A 13,870-nucleotide genomic window follows, 5' to 3' on the forward strand; every position below is an offset into this window, starting at 1 on the left:
TTTTCAAAAAATTCTCACATGGTTCAGAGCCTATAGGGCTTCATTGATTAGTCATTTTGGAGAGCTTTTGGAGGCTTCAATTTCGGATCTAGGGAGCTACTCTTTTTGGGTGCGTCTAAGACACCATTGAGTCCGAGTGGCCATTTCCATGAATTTTGAGTATAAATTTGGCTATATTGAGTGAAAATCAAATTTTGGGTATTGAAGGAAATTTTTAGCCAATATGGCTAGGCGGTATGGTTTTTTCAAAAAAAAAAACTTTTTTTGCAAAAAATTATTTTGATTTCATTTTTAAAGATTTTTCGCAGTTTTAATTGTATTTCAAAAGTTTTTTATAAAAATTAAAAAAAAATATTTTTTGGGCAAGACCCCTGTCCCTGCGCCCCCCCCGCGTACTCAGCCATGTTTATTTCTTTGGGCAGGGACGGTACTGTCTGGCCCTCGCCGCTTGTTTCCGACAACCCCCATCGTTCAATACCGTCCCGCCGCCAGCAGCCTTTCATCCTCCTTTTGATCGGCTCATGTTATTCCGAGCGACACCTGCAACTGCTTCAGCTATGGCCGATGATGTCAGCTACTACTCCTTCGACCGCCTACTCCATCTCAGGCTTCGTCTGCCACCAGGCCCCTCACCATACTTGTCGCCCATCCTGCACCAACGACCACCAGTGGCCACCATTCCCGGCAACCGTTATGGCGCTTATCCCGTCGGTGACTGGCTCTGCCCACTCCTGGTCGCCGCCACCTAGGACACTGCCATGCAACTTTTCATTGTGCATAGTCTGCACCACGTGGTGGAACAACACTAGTCAAAAACCATCCACACAGGTGTACAGTTAGACACATCAACGAGACACGTAGGCCTGCCACCTCACCGATCGTACAGACCTGGCAGTACACATCAGCATATGGCGCCACGTGTTCTGCCCAGTTGACAGTCACGTTAGCACGCCAATTCAACATTGTACAACCAGTCACTTGTCCACGTCAGCATACGAACATACAGTCACCTTCCATGCAGATGGTTAGGTTACCTGCTAATTCAGTCTTTCGTATGATCTACCTCAGATTTTGTATTGTACGGAACCAAACACAGCAAGCCACGTGTCATTGTCTATATTGTACGGATGCCACATAGGGGAGCAGTGAAGTTTTGGCAACGACCATACAGCTATTAAATTTAGGCTCATGACTTGCTGACATCAACCTGCATTAGCATTTTCTTTTAATTTTTACCCCCATCTCATTTAGCTTTTTGATTTTGCAGTTCAACTTCAAGAAGCCATATCTTGCTCATTTTAGCTCCTTTTTGGGTGCAAGTTTTTTTATTTGGGCTAATTTTCGTGCTTCGCAAAGGTGGAGGAGTTTTCTGATTTTGACAGATAGAGTTTTCACAATTTGTAGTTTTTGATGACTGTACATGTCTAATCCTCAATTTTGCAACTTCAGAGGCTTCATTTGGGGTCATACGAGCTCCTTTTCAGGTGCCATTTTTTTAAAAGTGCATAATTTTTCATTTACTTTTTTAATTTGCCATCAGTTTGCAGTGATTTTAAGTAGAAATCGTACTTTCAGTATTTGGTCATTTTTGGCCTATTTGGTACTTGTATTTTGCTTGGATCTTAGCTTAGATCACTTGCAGTATTTGTTGAGGTCTCTTATAGCCTATTTGAGGCAGTTGTAAAGTTGAAATCAGAATTCCACCTTGCCTTGTTTTGCAAGTGGCCCATTGTACACACACTAAGTATAAAGTGTCAAACCATCATTTTTTTATTTTTTATTTTTATTTTTTTTGGGGGGGGGGTTCTTCATTGAGTAATTTGGGGGGGTGTCTTGTGTGATTGTGCCTCTTTCTATCTTGTGTTTTTCATTTTGGTGCTATGGTTTCTCCTAAATTTCCACTTTTAACTCCACATAATTATGCATCATGGAAGATTAAGGCATGAAGTAAACTAATGGAAAAAGGACTCATTCATTATGTAAATGGAACAATAACAACACCACCTGATCCTAAGGTTGATCCTAATGCTCAAGTTGAATGGCTCACTAAAAATTGTATGGCACTTGGAACTCTTAGAAAGTATGTATCATATGACCTCATTTTTCACATTGAGAAGTGTACCATAGTCAAAGAGGCTTGGGATATTTATGACAAATTGTATGGTCAAGTTGATGAGATTAAGGGCTACAAGCTTGATAGTGAACTCACAACATTGGATCCCAAGGATTTTGATACAATCCAAGATTATGTTACAAAAGAAAATGAGCTAAGAGAAAAGCTTAAGGATTGTGGCATTGACAAAAAGGATGCTCAATTGGTTTACAACTTGTTGGACAAGCTTCCATCAGAGTGTGCAACCTTGTCTCTAGCTTTCACACCCATCGATTGGATCAAAGTGCCTCCTACACTCCACCATCCTTTGATGCATTCACGAAGATGTTGATACTTGAGCAATCTAAGTTGACTAAGATGGGGATTCTCAATTTTTCAAAGTCACAAGCTATGGTGGCTAATAAATGGAATCAAAGAAATCAAGTAAAAGGCAAGAACCAAAAGAAACCTAAGCCTAAGCCTAAACAAGATGGAGCATAATCATCATCTCCACAATAAGGTGATTCTACATCCTCACCTAAGAGGAAATCATATAAGGACAATCTTTTTTGTCCATATTGCAAGAAGTCGGGACATGATGAACAACGTTGTTACAAGAAGGATATTGATGAATTAAAACATCTTCTTGAGAAGAACAAAATCAGTTTGCCTTCTAGAATGTCTACTTCGACTTCTTCTTCCAAAGAAAAGGATAAAGGAAAGGATCACTCTTTTGGGACAGATAAAGGAAAGGGACAAGCTCTTTGTGCTACTACAAGTCATGATTCAAGGAGATGGCTTCTAGATTCAGGGGCTTCTCATCATATGGCATCTTTGCAGTCTATGTTTTCTTCATTTGAGCCTTGCACCATGCCATGAATTTTGATGGGCAATCATGTTGGCGATTGACACTCAATGGATTAATTTGGTTGTCATTGATGGCAACAAGATCTGATGGAAGTCACAAACCAGCACTAGGAGGCGTATATAGGTAGATACTGGCATTGGAAGCATTCATGCCTACACTAGCACTGACACCGGCATCAATACTTCAAGGAAGCCAACATCAAGGTAGATTTATTTAGTAAATCATTTTGTAATTATTGTCGAGCCCGACATTGAATATCTTTTATAAATGCATTGTAAGCCGACATAAGGCATATCATGTGTAATATATAAGTCAGTCTGCTAGGTCAATTTAATATGATGGTATTGTTGGCATATGATGAAGCGGTGATAATGTATGTTGTCATTGATGTTAATAAATGCTCAAGCAGGTGAACTAGTATGAAGATTGGAAGCGGTTCTGGTCAAACGGGATGGAGTGGACCGGTGTCGGGGCTCACTAAGTGTGACTACCGGTTTGTAGTCTCAGTTCAGCTCTAGGGTTACCAGTTTGGCTTGTGCGGTGCAACCGATGATGTTTTGTGACCAGTTAGTTAAGGAATAAGGATAAGGATCGAGATACCACGTCAGTTGTGTGCACGTGAAGGATTTATTTGTGGTTCTTGCATGTGAAGATTGAATGCATTAAATGCCTACCTTGGGAATGAGCATTTTTCTTAGCGGTGTGTGAAGAGTGCATGATGGGTTATTGATTTTCAGATGCGGTGAAGATTGGACGATGCAGAATGTCTTGAGATTTATTTTAGATTGTTTCATTCTATGTAATGTGTTTGGACGGTCAGGATTGGACCGCTTGTAAGTGTAAACTTGAAATATTTAGGGTTTAGGGTTTATGCTACCGACCTAGTTGTTGTCTATAAGGTCGATGAGTTTTGATATTACAGGCGTTGGCAAAAGTTGTATTTGTGTCCGCGCGTTGGAGATTTGATACTTGTCGAACCAGAGTGAGGAATTTGCAGAGTGTGATTGCAGAAGAGAGGAACTGAAAAGGATCTGCCTTAGCAAGAAGTGTTGTTATCAGATTAGTGTTTTACCTGTTGTTTTCTAACCATTTCAATAGAAGGTAAATCCCTTGACTGGGTAGCTTTAACAAGCTTTGTTGTAAATCCTCTAGCCAGGTGGCTCAAGGTTATTGAGTTATTTAAATCCTCTAGCAAGGTAACTTCTAACAAGGTTTCAACCTTTAACAGGGTATATAGCCATCCCTTAACTGGGTGATCCCTAACAGGATCGGTTCCTAAAAGGAACTTTATTGTAAAGTTTTTAACTGGACTAGGCTCCTAACAGAACGGACTTCAAAAGAGTTCACATACAACTTGTGGGTATTCATTCCCACCGTGGTTTTTCCCATTTGGGTTTCCACGTGAAAAATCTATGTGTTATGGGTTGTGAGATTTTCATGCGATGATTGTGTGGTTTTGATTAAGTTAGATATGCATGCATTGTTAAGTGGTTGTGGTATTATTGGTACAACTCGTGCATGATTATATCAATGAAGTAGTTATCAAGGTTTGAGATCTATTGAATGTTCTCTGAAGTATTTTTGTTTAATCGGTATAGCTATGGTTAAGTTCAGTGGTGAAGACAACCGGTCAGCTGTGTTTTGATATGACAAAGTGTTGAAGCATTTTTTTGTGTGTGTATTGATTCACCCCCCCTCTCAGTATCGGTTAGGACCTTAGTAGTTCATCATTATTCATCATTATTTAGTAAATCATTTTATAATTATTGTTGAGACCGACATTGAATATCTTTTGTAAATGCATTGTAAGCCAACATAAGGCATATCATGTGTAATAGGTATATAAGTCAATCTGCTAGGTCAATTTAATATGATGGTATTGTGATGGAATAGATGATAGACATATATAGGTATAGCAGAACTGTGAGATGTGAAATATATATATGGAGATCATTTTTGTATGTGAATATTATATCATGCAATGATCTACAGATAGCTTGGAAAGCATTCTTGGAGGAGAAGTAATACCAGTAATAGTTAAAGTTTGTGAACCGGTATAGAGTAGAACCAAAACCGGAACTCTATCTGGCATAGCAGATGCATTCTTGAGTTAATTTTCAATAATTTACTTTGGTAGAAAGCTTGTAGTCAATGAGGCTCTTTAGTGATGAGCAGTATGCTCTAGGCAGTGTGCCTTCTTGCAAGTGCAGGCCCCTATTTCATGTAATATCTTTTTATATGGCCAGTGAACTGATATTGTGGGTCACAAATCCCACCGTGGTTTTTCCTCATTGAGGTTTTCCACATATAAATTCTCTGTGTTATGGTGTTCATTTATGTGGATGGTTTATTTGCTTCTTGTTATATGCTTATTTGTTTACCGGTACATACATGCATGGTTTAGAAAGTTAAAAACTATTCATTCCGGCAGAACACTGATTCATCCCCCCTCTCAGTGTTCTCAGATCCCAACAATTGTTATCAGAGCTTGGTACCTCAGAAGAATTTTAACAGCTCGAGGAAAATCCTGAAATCGGAATCTTTGAACATGGCTATGGAGAAGCAACTTGAGATGGCTCTTGAGGATTATGATGCTGAAAGGATGAAGAACTTGAAATTGCAAGAAGAGTTGAATTCTGCAAATGAATTCATTCTTATCCTGCAAGAAAGGTTATCATCTGCTCAAGCCAAGAGAAAAGAACTTATGCAACAATCGGATGATGAGGAGAAGAATGCTCTTAAGGAACAATGTCAGAAACTAAGTCAAGCAAACATGCTTGTGAAGAATGAAATGCAAGATCTGACTATGAGGTTATCAAAATATATTGAGGATGGAAAGAAGAAGGAAGATAATCTTGTTGTATCTCTAAAGAACAAGTTTGATGAATGTGGAAGATTGACTCGTGAGAATAATTTGTTGAGAACCAATTTGGCACACTCCTGGAATAATGAACAAGAACTTGAAAGGCAAGTAACTACTTTGAGAGATGAGTTGACTACTGCAAGTGAGTATAAAGAAAATTTTAGGATCAGTGTTGCACAATTGGATGACTTATTGAAAAGACAAAGATAGACTGATGATTTTAGAGGACTTGGATTTGTACAAGGTGAAAGCTCCGGTACTGCTAATGAAGATCAGACAACCGATATGCAGAACTCATCAAAATAGAGGAAACCAGTAAGGAAATCTAATGGTTATAAATTCAATGGTAGATGTTTTGTTCGCAATAAATTTGGGCATATGGCTAAACAATGTAAAAATAAGACAAATCAAAACTACAATTCTATTCCCGGTCAATGCACAAACGGAAAGAAATATAGTCATAGATCAGAAGATTGTAGAGTGAATGTTAAATGTCATGCATGTGGAAAGTTTGGACATTTTGCTAATCATTGTAGGTCAAGAAATAGTAATATCAGATATATCAAAGCAATTCAGAAAAAATAATGTTACATGCTATGCATGCAACAAAATAGGTCATATTGCTAAGTATTGCAGAAGCAAGACTCAACCGGTTAATAATGAGAAAGGAAAGAAGAAGGTAGATGAAATACAACAAGATCACACCAAGAGATGGGTTAGAAAATCTAAAGAACAAAGTGGAGATGGATCTATACCGAAAAATCCACCTATAGAATAGAGTATTCCTCCACCGACAAGAAATTCCACCGGTAACTGAGGCATAATCCTTAGGGGTTGACAAAGTCACTGCTAAATTTTGCATATTACCCCGAAAGAGATCTAAGGGGATCTGGAAAGAGATCTAGAGAAATGTGTTCATCATCGATGAAGGTTACCCTAGCACATAACTGTGAAACTGACATCCGTAGGGTTGTTGGTGAAGTATTAATTACAGAAAATTAGGGTTTTTACTCGTTGATAAAAGAGGGTAAGTGAATTCATTTTCACTCACTGAGCATTCAAGCAATCGGAGTGAAGTAAAGGCGAATTAAGAGCGAGCAAAGCATTGAGAGAGGATTTCAAGTAATTATCTGAAGCACTCAAATCTTTCTTCGGCATTCACTCTCAGGTATTTCTCGACATGGCATTCGGATATTCAGCACCTACTTTTATTGAAAATCCCATCGTTGTCGAAGTCAAGGATAGGTTAAGGCCAGTCTTTAAGGAGGTTCCCAAAATTGCCAAGAAGGAAGACTCTGCGAGAGCATTTTCTAGGGTTCCCGATAGAGTAATGTATGTTGAAGATGTGAGGGCATACATTCACTGCACTCTTGAGGATTTGGGCATTGAAGACATCAAAAGCATGTATCAATCAATGATGCTGGGAGACACTGGAGCGATCAAACCAGAATTCAAGGCAATTGAGGATCTAGGGTTAACCAATATTATGTACATACCGGAATTGAAGGATGAGGTGATCAGATACATTCTGAGCAGGGTTCACAATGAATTCATTTGGTTAGATAGGCCTTACATGATCACGAAGGAAGCTATTTAGGCTTTCACCAGCTTACCTAGGATCAGACAAGAACCTGGCAAGAAATTTTCCAACACAGAGGTCGAAAAACTCACTGGTGCTACATCCGATAGCAGATCAATGAGGATAAGCACAATAACTGACACGGACATAAAGTTTGCAAGCATGATCATTGGATACAAGGTAACTCAATCCAACCGATTGAATTATGTTGCAAGTTCATGCATTCATGTCGCATATTAGATGCTAAGGAATAATGTGAAGTATGATTTATGTGAATGGATGAGGAGTGAATTGATGCTAAACCTTACTAAGATCAAAGGAACCAAGAAAGGCACCTTCGAATATGGAAATTTAATTGTTTGTTTAATGCTTTACTTCCTGAATGAGCTACCTGGTTTAGGAAAGAAGCAATGGGCTCATGACATACTAGTAGGTACGAAGATCAAAATAACTATCACCGGTCTTGGTATCGACAGAGATGAGAAACTTTGGGGGTATTTTAAGACTTTTCAAGAAAACATGAGGAAAAGGGAGAGAATTTCAAAGAATGTTGTGGAGAAGTATTCCACTGACATATGTTTCATAGTGAAAACTAATAAAACTCTCATGGAAGCAGTTGAACCCAGGAAAATCTGGATTACTGAGCTTGGATATGAGGTGGATGATAGCATTTTTGAGCTCTATGCAAAGATGTTGTTAGATGCTCCATTAGATGATAAGACATAACATTTTGGTACAACAGGAGAGAAGGCTCTTGAAGTGAAAACCAAGTTTAATAGGAAGAGAAGAGAAAAGAAAATAGAAGAGATGACTTCATATGTACAAGATGTGTTGCATAAGATAGACACTCAGATGGGCTCCAAATCTAAACAGGCAATCAAACCGATAGAGGTTGGTACTAAAGAAGTGAAGAAGCCACAAGTACACATTTCCCCTATCACTTCTGAATCTAATCCTAAGGATAATGAGCCTCTGGCTTTCAGAAGGGTACAAAGGAAGAATGTGGTAAAGCCACCGATAGAGCAACATAAGGTAGAACCTAGGAGGAGACTTGTTAGAAAGGCAGCTCAGCCTACTGCACCTCCGCCACCGGTAAGGAAGCCTATGCAGAAGAGGAAACCAGTCACACCGACAACCACAAGAAAAAAGAAGAAGGGTGATGATACTAAAACTGGTAAGACAATAATGACCCGTGCTGAAATTATTGATGAAGTTACAAAAGATGGAATATTAAAGAATATATCAAAGTATTATGAAGATTTTGAAGAAAATGAGCAAAATGAGTTAGACGAGGCTATTTTACTGTATATAGAGATCTATAAGAAATCCTTAGTTGAAATTTTGAAGAGATACCTTTATCCCTGTACAATAAACTTGAGGATGAAAGACTTGATGCTATCAAGAGGGATAGGGAAATCAAGGAAGTTGCACTTTTGGAACAATGTGGTACTTGTAGACACCCAAAATTGTCATGTCTAATTAAATAAATATTTTATTTATTTAATTATCTAAGCCTAATTCTTCTATTAATTAAATAAATTTTTATTTATTTAATTAATTCATTTATCCTCTTCTAGCCTTATTTCTCATTTAAATAAATACATTTATTTATTTAAATTATCCCTTTCCTAAATTAAATAAATATTTTATTTATTTAATTGTCCTATTTCTTCTATTAATTAAATAAATCTTTATTTATTTAATTAATTCATTATCTTTTTCTACACATGACACATGTCATTCATCTCTTAATTCATACACTACCTACCTCTTTCATTATTTTATTATTTCCTCTACCTACCCTCTAATCCTAGCCGACCTCTCTTTTTACACCTCTCAATCTTAACCCTCCATTTCTTATTGTGTCTTCTATTTAAGGAGATGTTTTCTTCATTGTCAAACCCTAATGACTGATTTTGGAGTACTTGGCTACACTACGATCCTACTTGCAACCACATTCCGTTCTTTGTTGAGCTCTTGTGCACACAAAAATCTGAGAGCAAATATACATCAAGCAAGATCAATGGAGATAGGAAGAATGGAGATCAAAACCCTATTGGACATGTGATGGTATAATCTTTGTGATTTTGAGTTATTTGCATTGTCTTAGGTAATCTTCATATGTTATAGTGGATCTTTGTTCATTGTTAGGCTAGGGTTTTGTGGTTGAATTCATTTAGCCTTTCAATATTGTTATTATTGTTATCCATTTTCACCATAAACATTTTGGCACACCCCGTAGGACATGGATTTTTCTTAGATCTGTGTTTTTTGCAGATTTTTCTAACCCTATATTGCTATTTTGTAAAACAATTTGGAGAATAACCTTGTGCAGCTAGGGTTTTGGACACAAAATCAAGATCTTTGAGAGATTCGATCATATCTCACAAACGGCTTGGAAATTTTGCACCAAATTTTTTTTGCAGGTTGAAGAAAGTATCAGGAGCTCTCAAATCAAAATTCAGAATTTTTGGAGCAAATTTTCATTTTCTATGAATTTTTTATGATTTTTCATAAAAAATTAATTTTGAGAGCAAATGAGAGAATTTTTTGGATTTTCTTACATTTTTGGAAATATTTCATAATTATACACAGGATCTATTCTTTGTGATTTTAATTTTGATGCAAAATATTTCCCTAAAAATCAGATCTTTAAAAATTAGGGTTTTTATTTATTTTGATCAGATCTCACAAACGGCTTCGAATTTTTCCATAAAATTTTTTATGCAAGTCAGGAACAGTATCAGAAAGATTCAGTAAAAATTTCAAATTTTTTGGATCGATTTTTCATTTTATATGAATTTTTTATGATTTTTCATAAAAAATTAATTTTGAGAGCAAATTAGCGAATTTTTTGGATTTTCTTACATTTTTGGAAATATCTCAGAATTATACATAGGATCTGTTCTTTTTGATTTTAAATTTTATGCAAAATCATTCTTAAAAAATCAGATCTTTGAAAATTAGGGTTTTGCATTATTTTACTCATATCTCACAAACTGCTTGGATTTGTTGCAGAAAATTTTTTGTGCAGGTTTGGAAGACCATAAGGACTCTCCAATAAAAATTTCAGATTTTTTGAATCGATTTTGCATTTTATATGAATTTTTTATGATTTTTCATAAAAAATTAATTTTTGGAGCAAATTAGCAAATTTTTTGGATTTTCTTACATTTCTGGAAATCTCTTGAAATTTTATAGGTGGTCTTTTTTTATGATAAATCAGATCTTTGAATTGGTCAACAAAACGCATTATTGAAGACCCCTATTTCACAAAGTCTTTTGGATCTAAAATTTACCTAACTTGTGTGCTTGCAAGAAGGGGTGATTATTTCAAACAATCCAAACTACTAATAAATCTTTGTTGCAGATCCTTGGCAAGGGTTTTTGGATTTTTATTGTGTGCCTTGTTTTCATAGACTAGCAAACACTTCAATTGGTGCACTAAAATTGAATCATTGTCTTTTGTGTCTTGAGCAATAGGCTCTTTTTTGTTAATCTTTAGAGGGCCTGTCTTCCCGTGTGGTCATTAGGACTACTAGTGAGAAGAGAACGACCCAAGTGGTAGCAAGGAAAACCCACCTCATCCAAACCACTATAATCAAATGTATTCATGGTGAAAACTATGAATAACGTGTGCTGATTAGTTCATACCGACACTATGTCTCCCCATAAACCCGTTTGATCAAATTTATTTGATCAGTTGTAGGGCGTAACCCCTACCGGCTGGGAGCCTTCTGTATTTACAGAGCTGAAAGTGCCGCATGTATGGCCACACGAGCGGATGCCCTTACTAGCACCATTTTGTTTTAGAGGCCCAAATCCTTCTAGTTGTTGGGGCAGGAGGTCGGACCTCTGGTAGCGGCCCACACACATACGGTTCTTAGTAGAGATACAAAGTTCGCCATGGGGAGTTTTCATGGGGACTGATGCTTGGCTGACCCGAGAAGTGAGTGCCGAGGGTGGAGCCAGTGAGGTCAAGCATCTAAGTATCCGCTCTAAATAGTGTAGCCTCGGGGGTAAAACCCCATGTGGGATCAACAACTATTGTCTTGGCCAGCCATAAGAATTGTGCTTGACTTATGTTAAACATTCAAACAATCAAGACCAAACAAAAAAACATTATGTCTTTTGTGTTTTCAAGTGTATGCAAAACAATTTTACATCAAACAACACACTTTCTTGGAGTCATTTTGTAGTCTAAACACTTGCAAACATTGAGTCCTCATCAACATTGTGTCCTCTTGTCACAAAAAATAGTCAAACATTCAGATTTGGTCACAACCAAAAACTTCACAAATTGGAAAAATTTCACAGTCCAGCAAACAAGAGAAATCAGTTTCGGAATACTTGAGCTTCCTAGGTTGTTTCTTCAGGTTTCATCTAGCATTCAACCTGTCCTTGGGTCTCACATAGTCCATCATTGCTTCACATCTCATTTTACATTCACATTTGTCTAAACTTGAGTCAAAAGGTCACTTGCTTGTCCTCATCATACTTTGTCAACACACTACATACAACTACACATTGCTAAGTGGTCCCTCATCAAGGTTTTTTACCTTTGGGTCTCATTTGGTCTTACTTAGGGTCAAGGTCAGCTTACCTCATCAAGAGAAACTATCCTCTCTTTGGAAGTCACACCTACTCTACTACTTACATACTTGGTCTTACACTTTGGACATTGCAAGTACACCTTAAGATTCATTTACATTCCATACAACTCTTGGTCTTCCATATTTTTTCCATTTTTCATCTAGTCTCTCACATCTTGGTCAAATACCTAGTTCATGGTCGAAACACGCCTTCAAAAATCTAGGAGAATAGCTAAAGAAGCTCAAGAATCCGCAAACATGAGTTCTTATGAGTATGATAATGATTTATTCTTCAATCTTGAGCACACTACATTACCAGACATGGATGTTTATAGAAACAATCCAAATGTGGAAAGTGCAAACACTATAAACAACAATACTACACACAATGACAATGTGGACAACTCTTCAATACTATCAGCAGACATAGAAGAATCCATAATGGATCCTCAATTCAATAGATTGGTTGAAGAGATAATGAGGAGAGATCGTCAATACTTTCTAAACTTGATGGCACAAAGTGGAGCTAAAATACCGCATGATTTTGACTTATCTCAACTTATGGAAAGTCGACCCTCACAACAAACTCAACCCAACATGGATCAAAGGAGACCAAATAGTGGAGGAAATAGAGGACCAAATAATATGATGCCGGAGTCACCATCAGTTTTGCTTCAAAAACCAGCAATCCCACATACACAAGCTCAAGCATATGATACTTACACTCAAAGACCCTCATGGAGGCCTTATGCTCAATCACATGCTCAAGGTATGAATCAATCAAAACAAGTGGATACTCAAGGACATCCTCAAAATTTTGACACAAGGGGACCTCATGCCAAAATTGGGGGCAACACAATGGAAAATGAAAGGCCCATTGAATATGGTTTATACACACAATCAGTATCATCCATACATGCAACAAGCTCCTCCATACATGCAACAAGCTCCTCCTCAAATGGGTGTTTCAAACATGGGGTATGCAACAAGAAATCAATCTCCTCCCAAGAATAATTTGGAGCAACAAATTAGAGATTTACAAAAGAAAATGGAGGACATGAGTACATCAAAACCTACATACACTATGAGAGATATATGTCCTTATCCCTTTGATAAGAGCATTCCAATGCCTCCATTTCCTCCACACTTTGTAACGCCAAAATTTGACAAATATAGAGGGAGAGGAGACCCCAAGGCACACATAAGACAATTCTTCACAGCTTGCATTGAGGTAGCGGCAGAAGAAACATACTTGATGAGGTTATTCCCACAGAGCTTAGGTGACCAAGCTATGGAATGGTTTTCTCAATTACCTCCCGGTATTAAGTCATGGGGCGACTTAGCAGAGGCATTCATTCAGCATTTCTCTTACAACATTGAAACAGATGTCTCAGTTACTACCTTGTGCAATACGAAACAAAAGGAAGGAGAATCTTTCGCAACATTTTTACAAAGATGGAGAAACCTAGCTAGCAGATGCTCTTGCAAAATTCCGCAAAAACAAATGGTGGAGATGTTCACACAAAATGTTAACAAGGCTATTGGCTATGATCTCAGAAAAGCTTATTTGTCTACATTCAAGGATGTCATTGAAAAGGGCCTAGCAACAGAAAGAGTCTTAATTGAACAAGGAGTTATCAAACTATTCAAAGAAAACAAAGAGGACTTCAAAGGAAAGGACAAACCAAAATTTTGGAACAAGAACAAGAACACAGTTAATGATGGTGTTGTTGATGCCAAGACAGTGAGACCCAAGGTCGTCTTTTCTGGATCAATTTCTACCAACAATCAAGTGAACAATCAAACAACTTCTAAACCACGAAGGAAGTACAATTGGGAGAACCACTTAAATCAGTATTCAAAAAGCTTGTAGCAA

This window comes from Cryptomeria japonica, chromosome 10 (genome assembly GCF_030272615.1).
Source record: "Cryptomeria japonica chromosome 10, Sugi_1.0, whole genome shotgun sequence".
In the NCBI taxonomy this organism is placed as follows: Eukaryota; Viridiplantae; Streptophyta; class Pinopsida; order Cupressales; family Cupressaceae; genus Cryptomeria; species Cryptomeria japonica.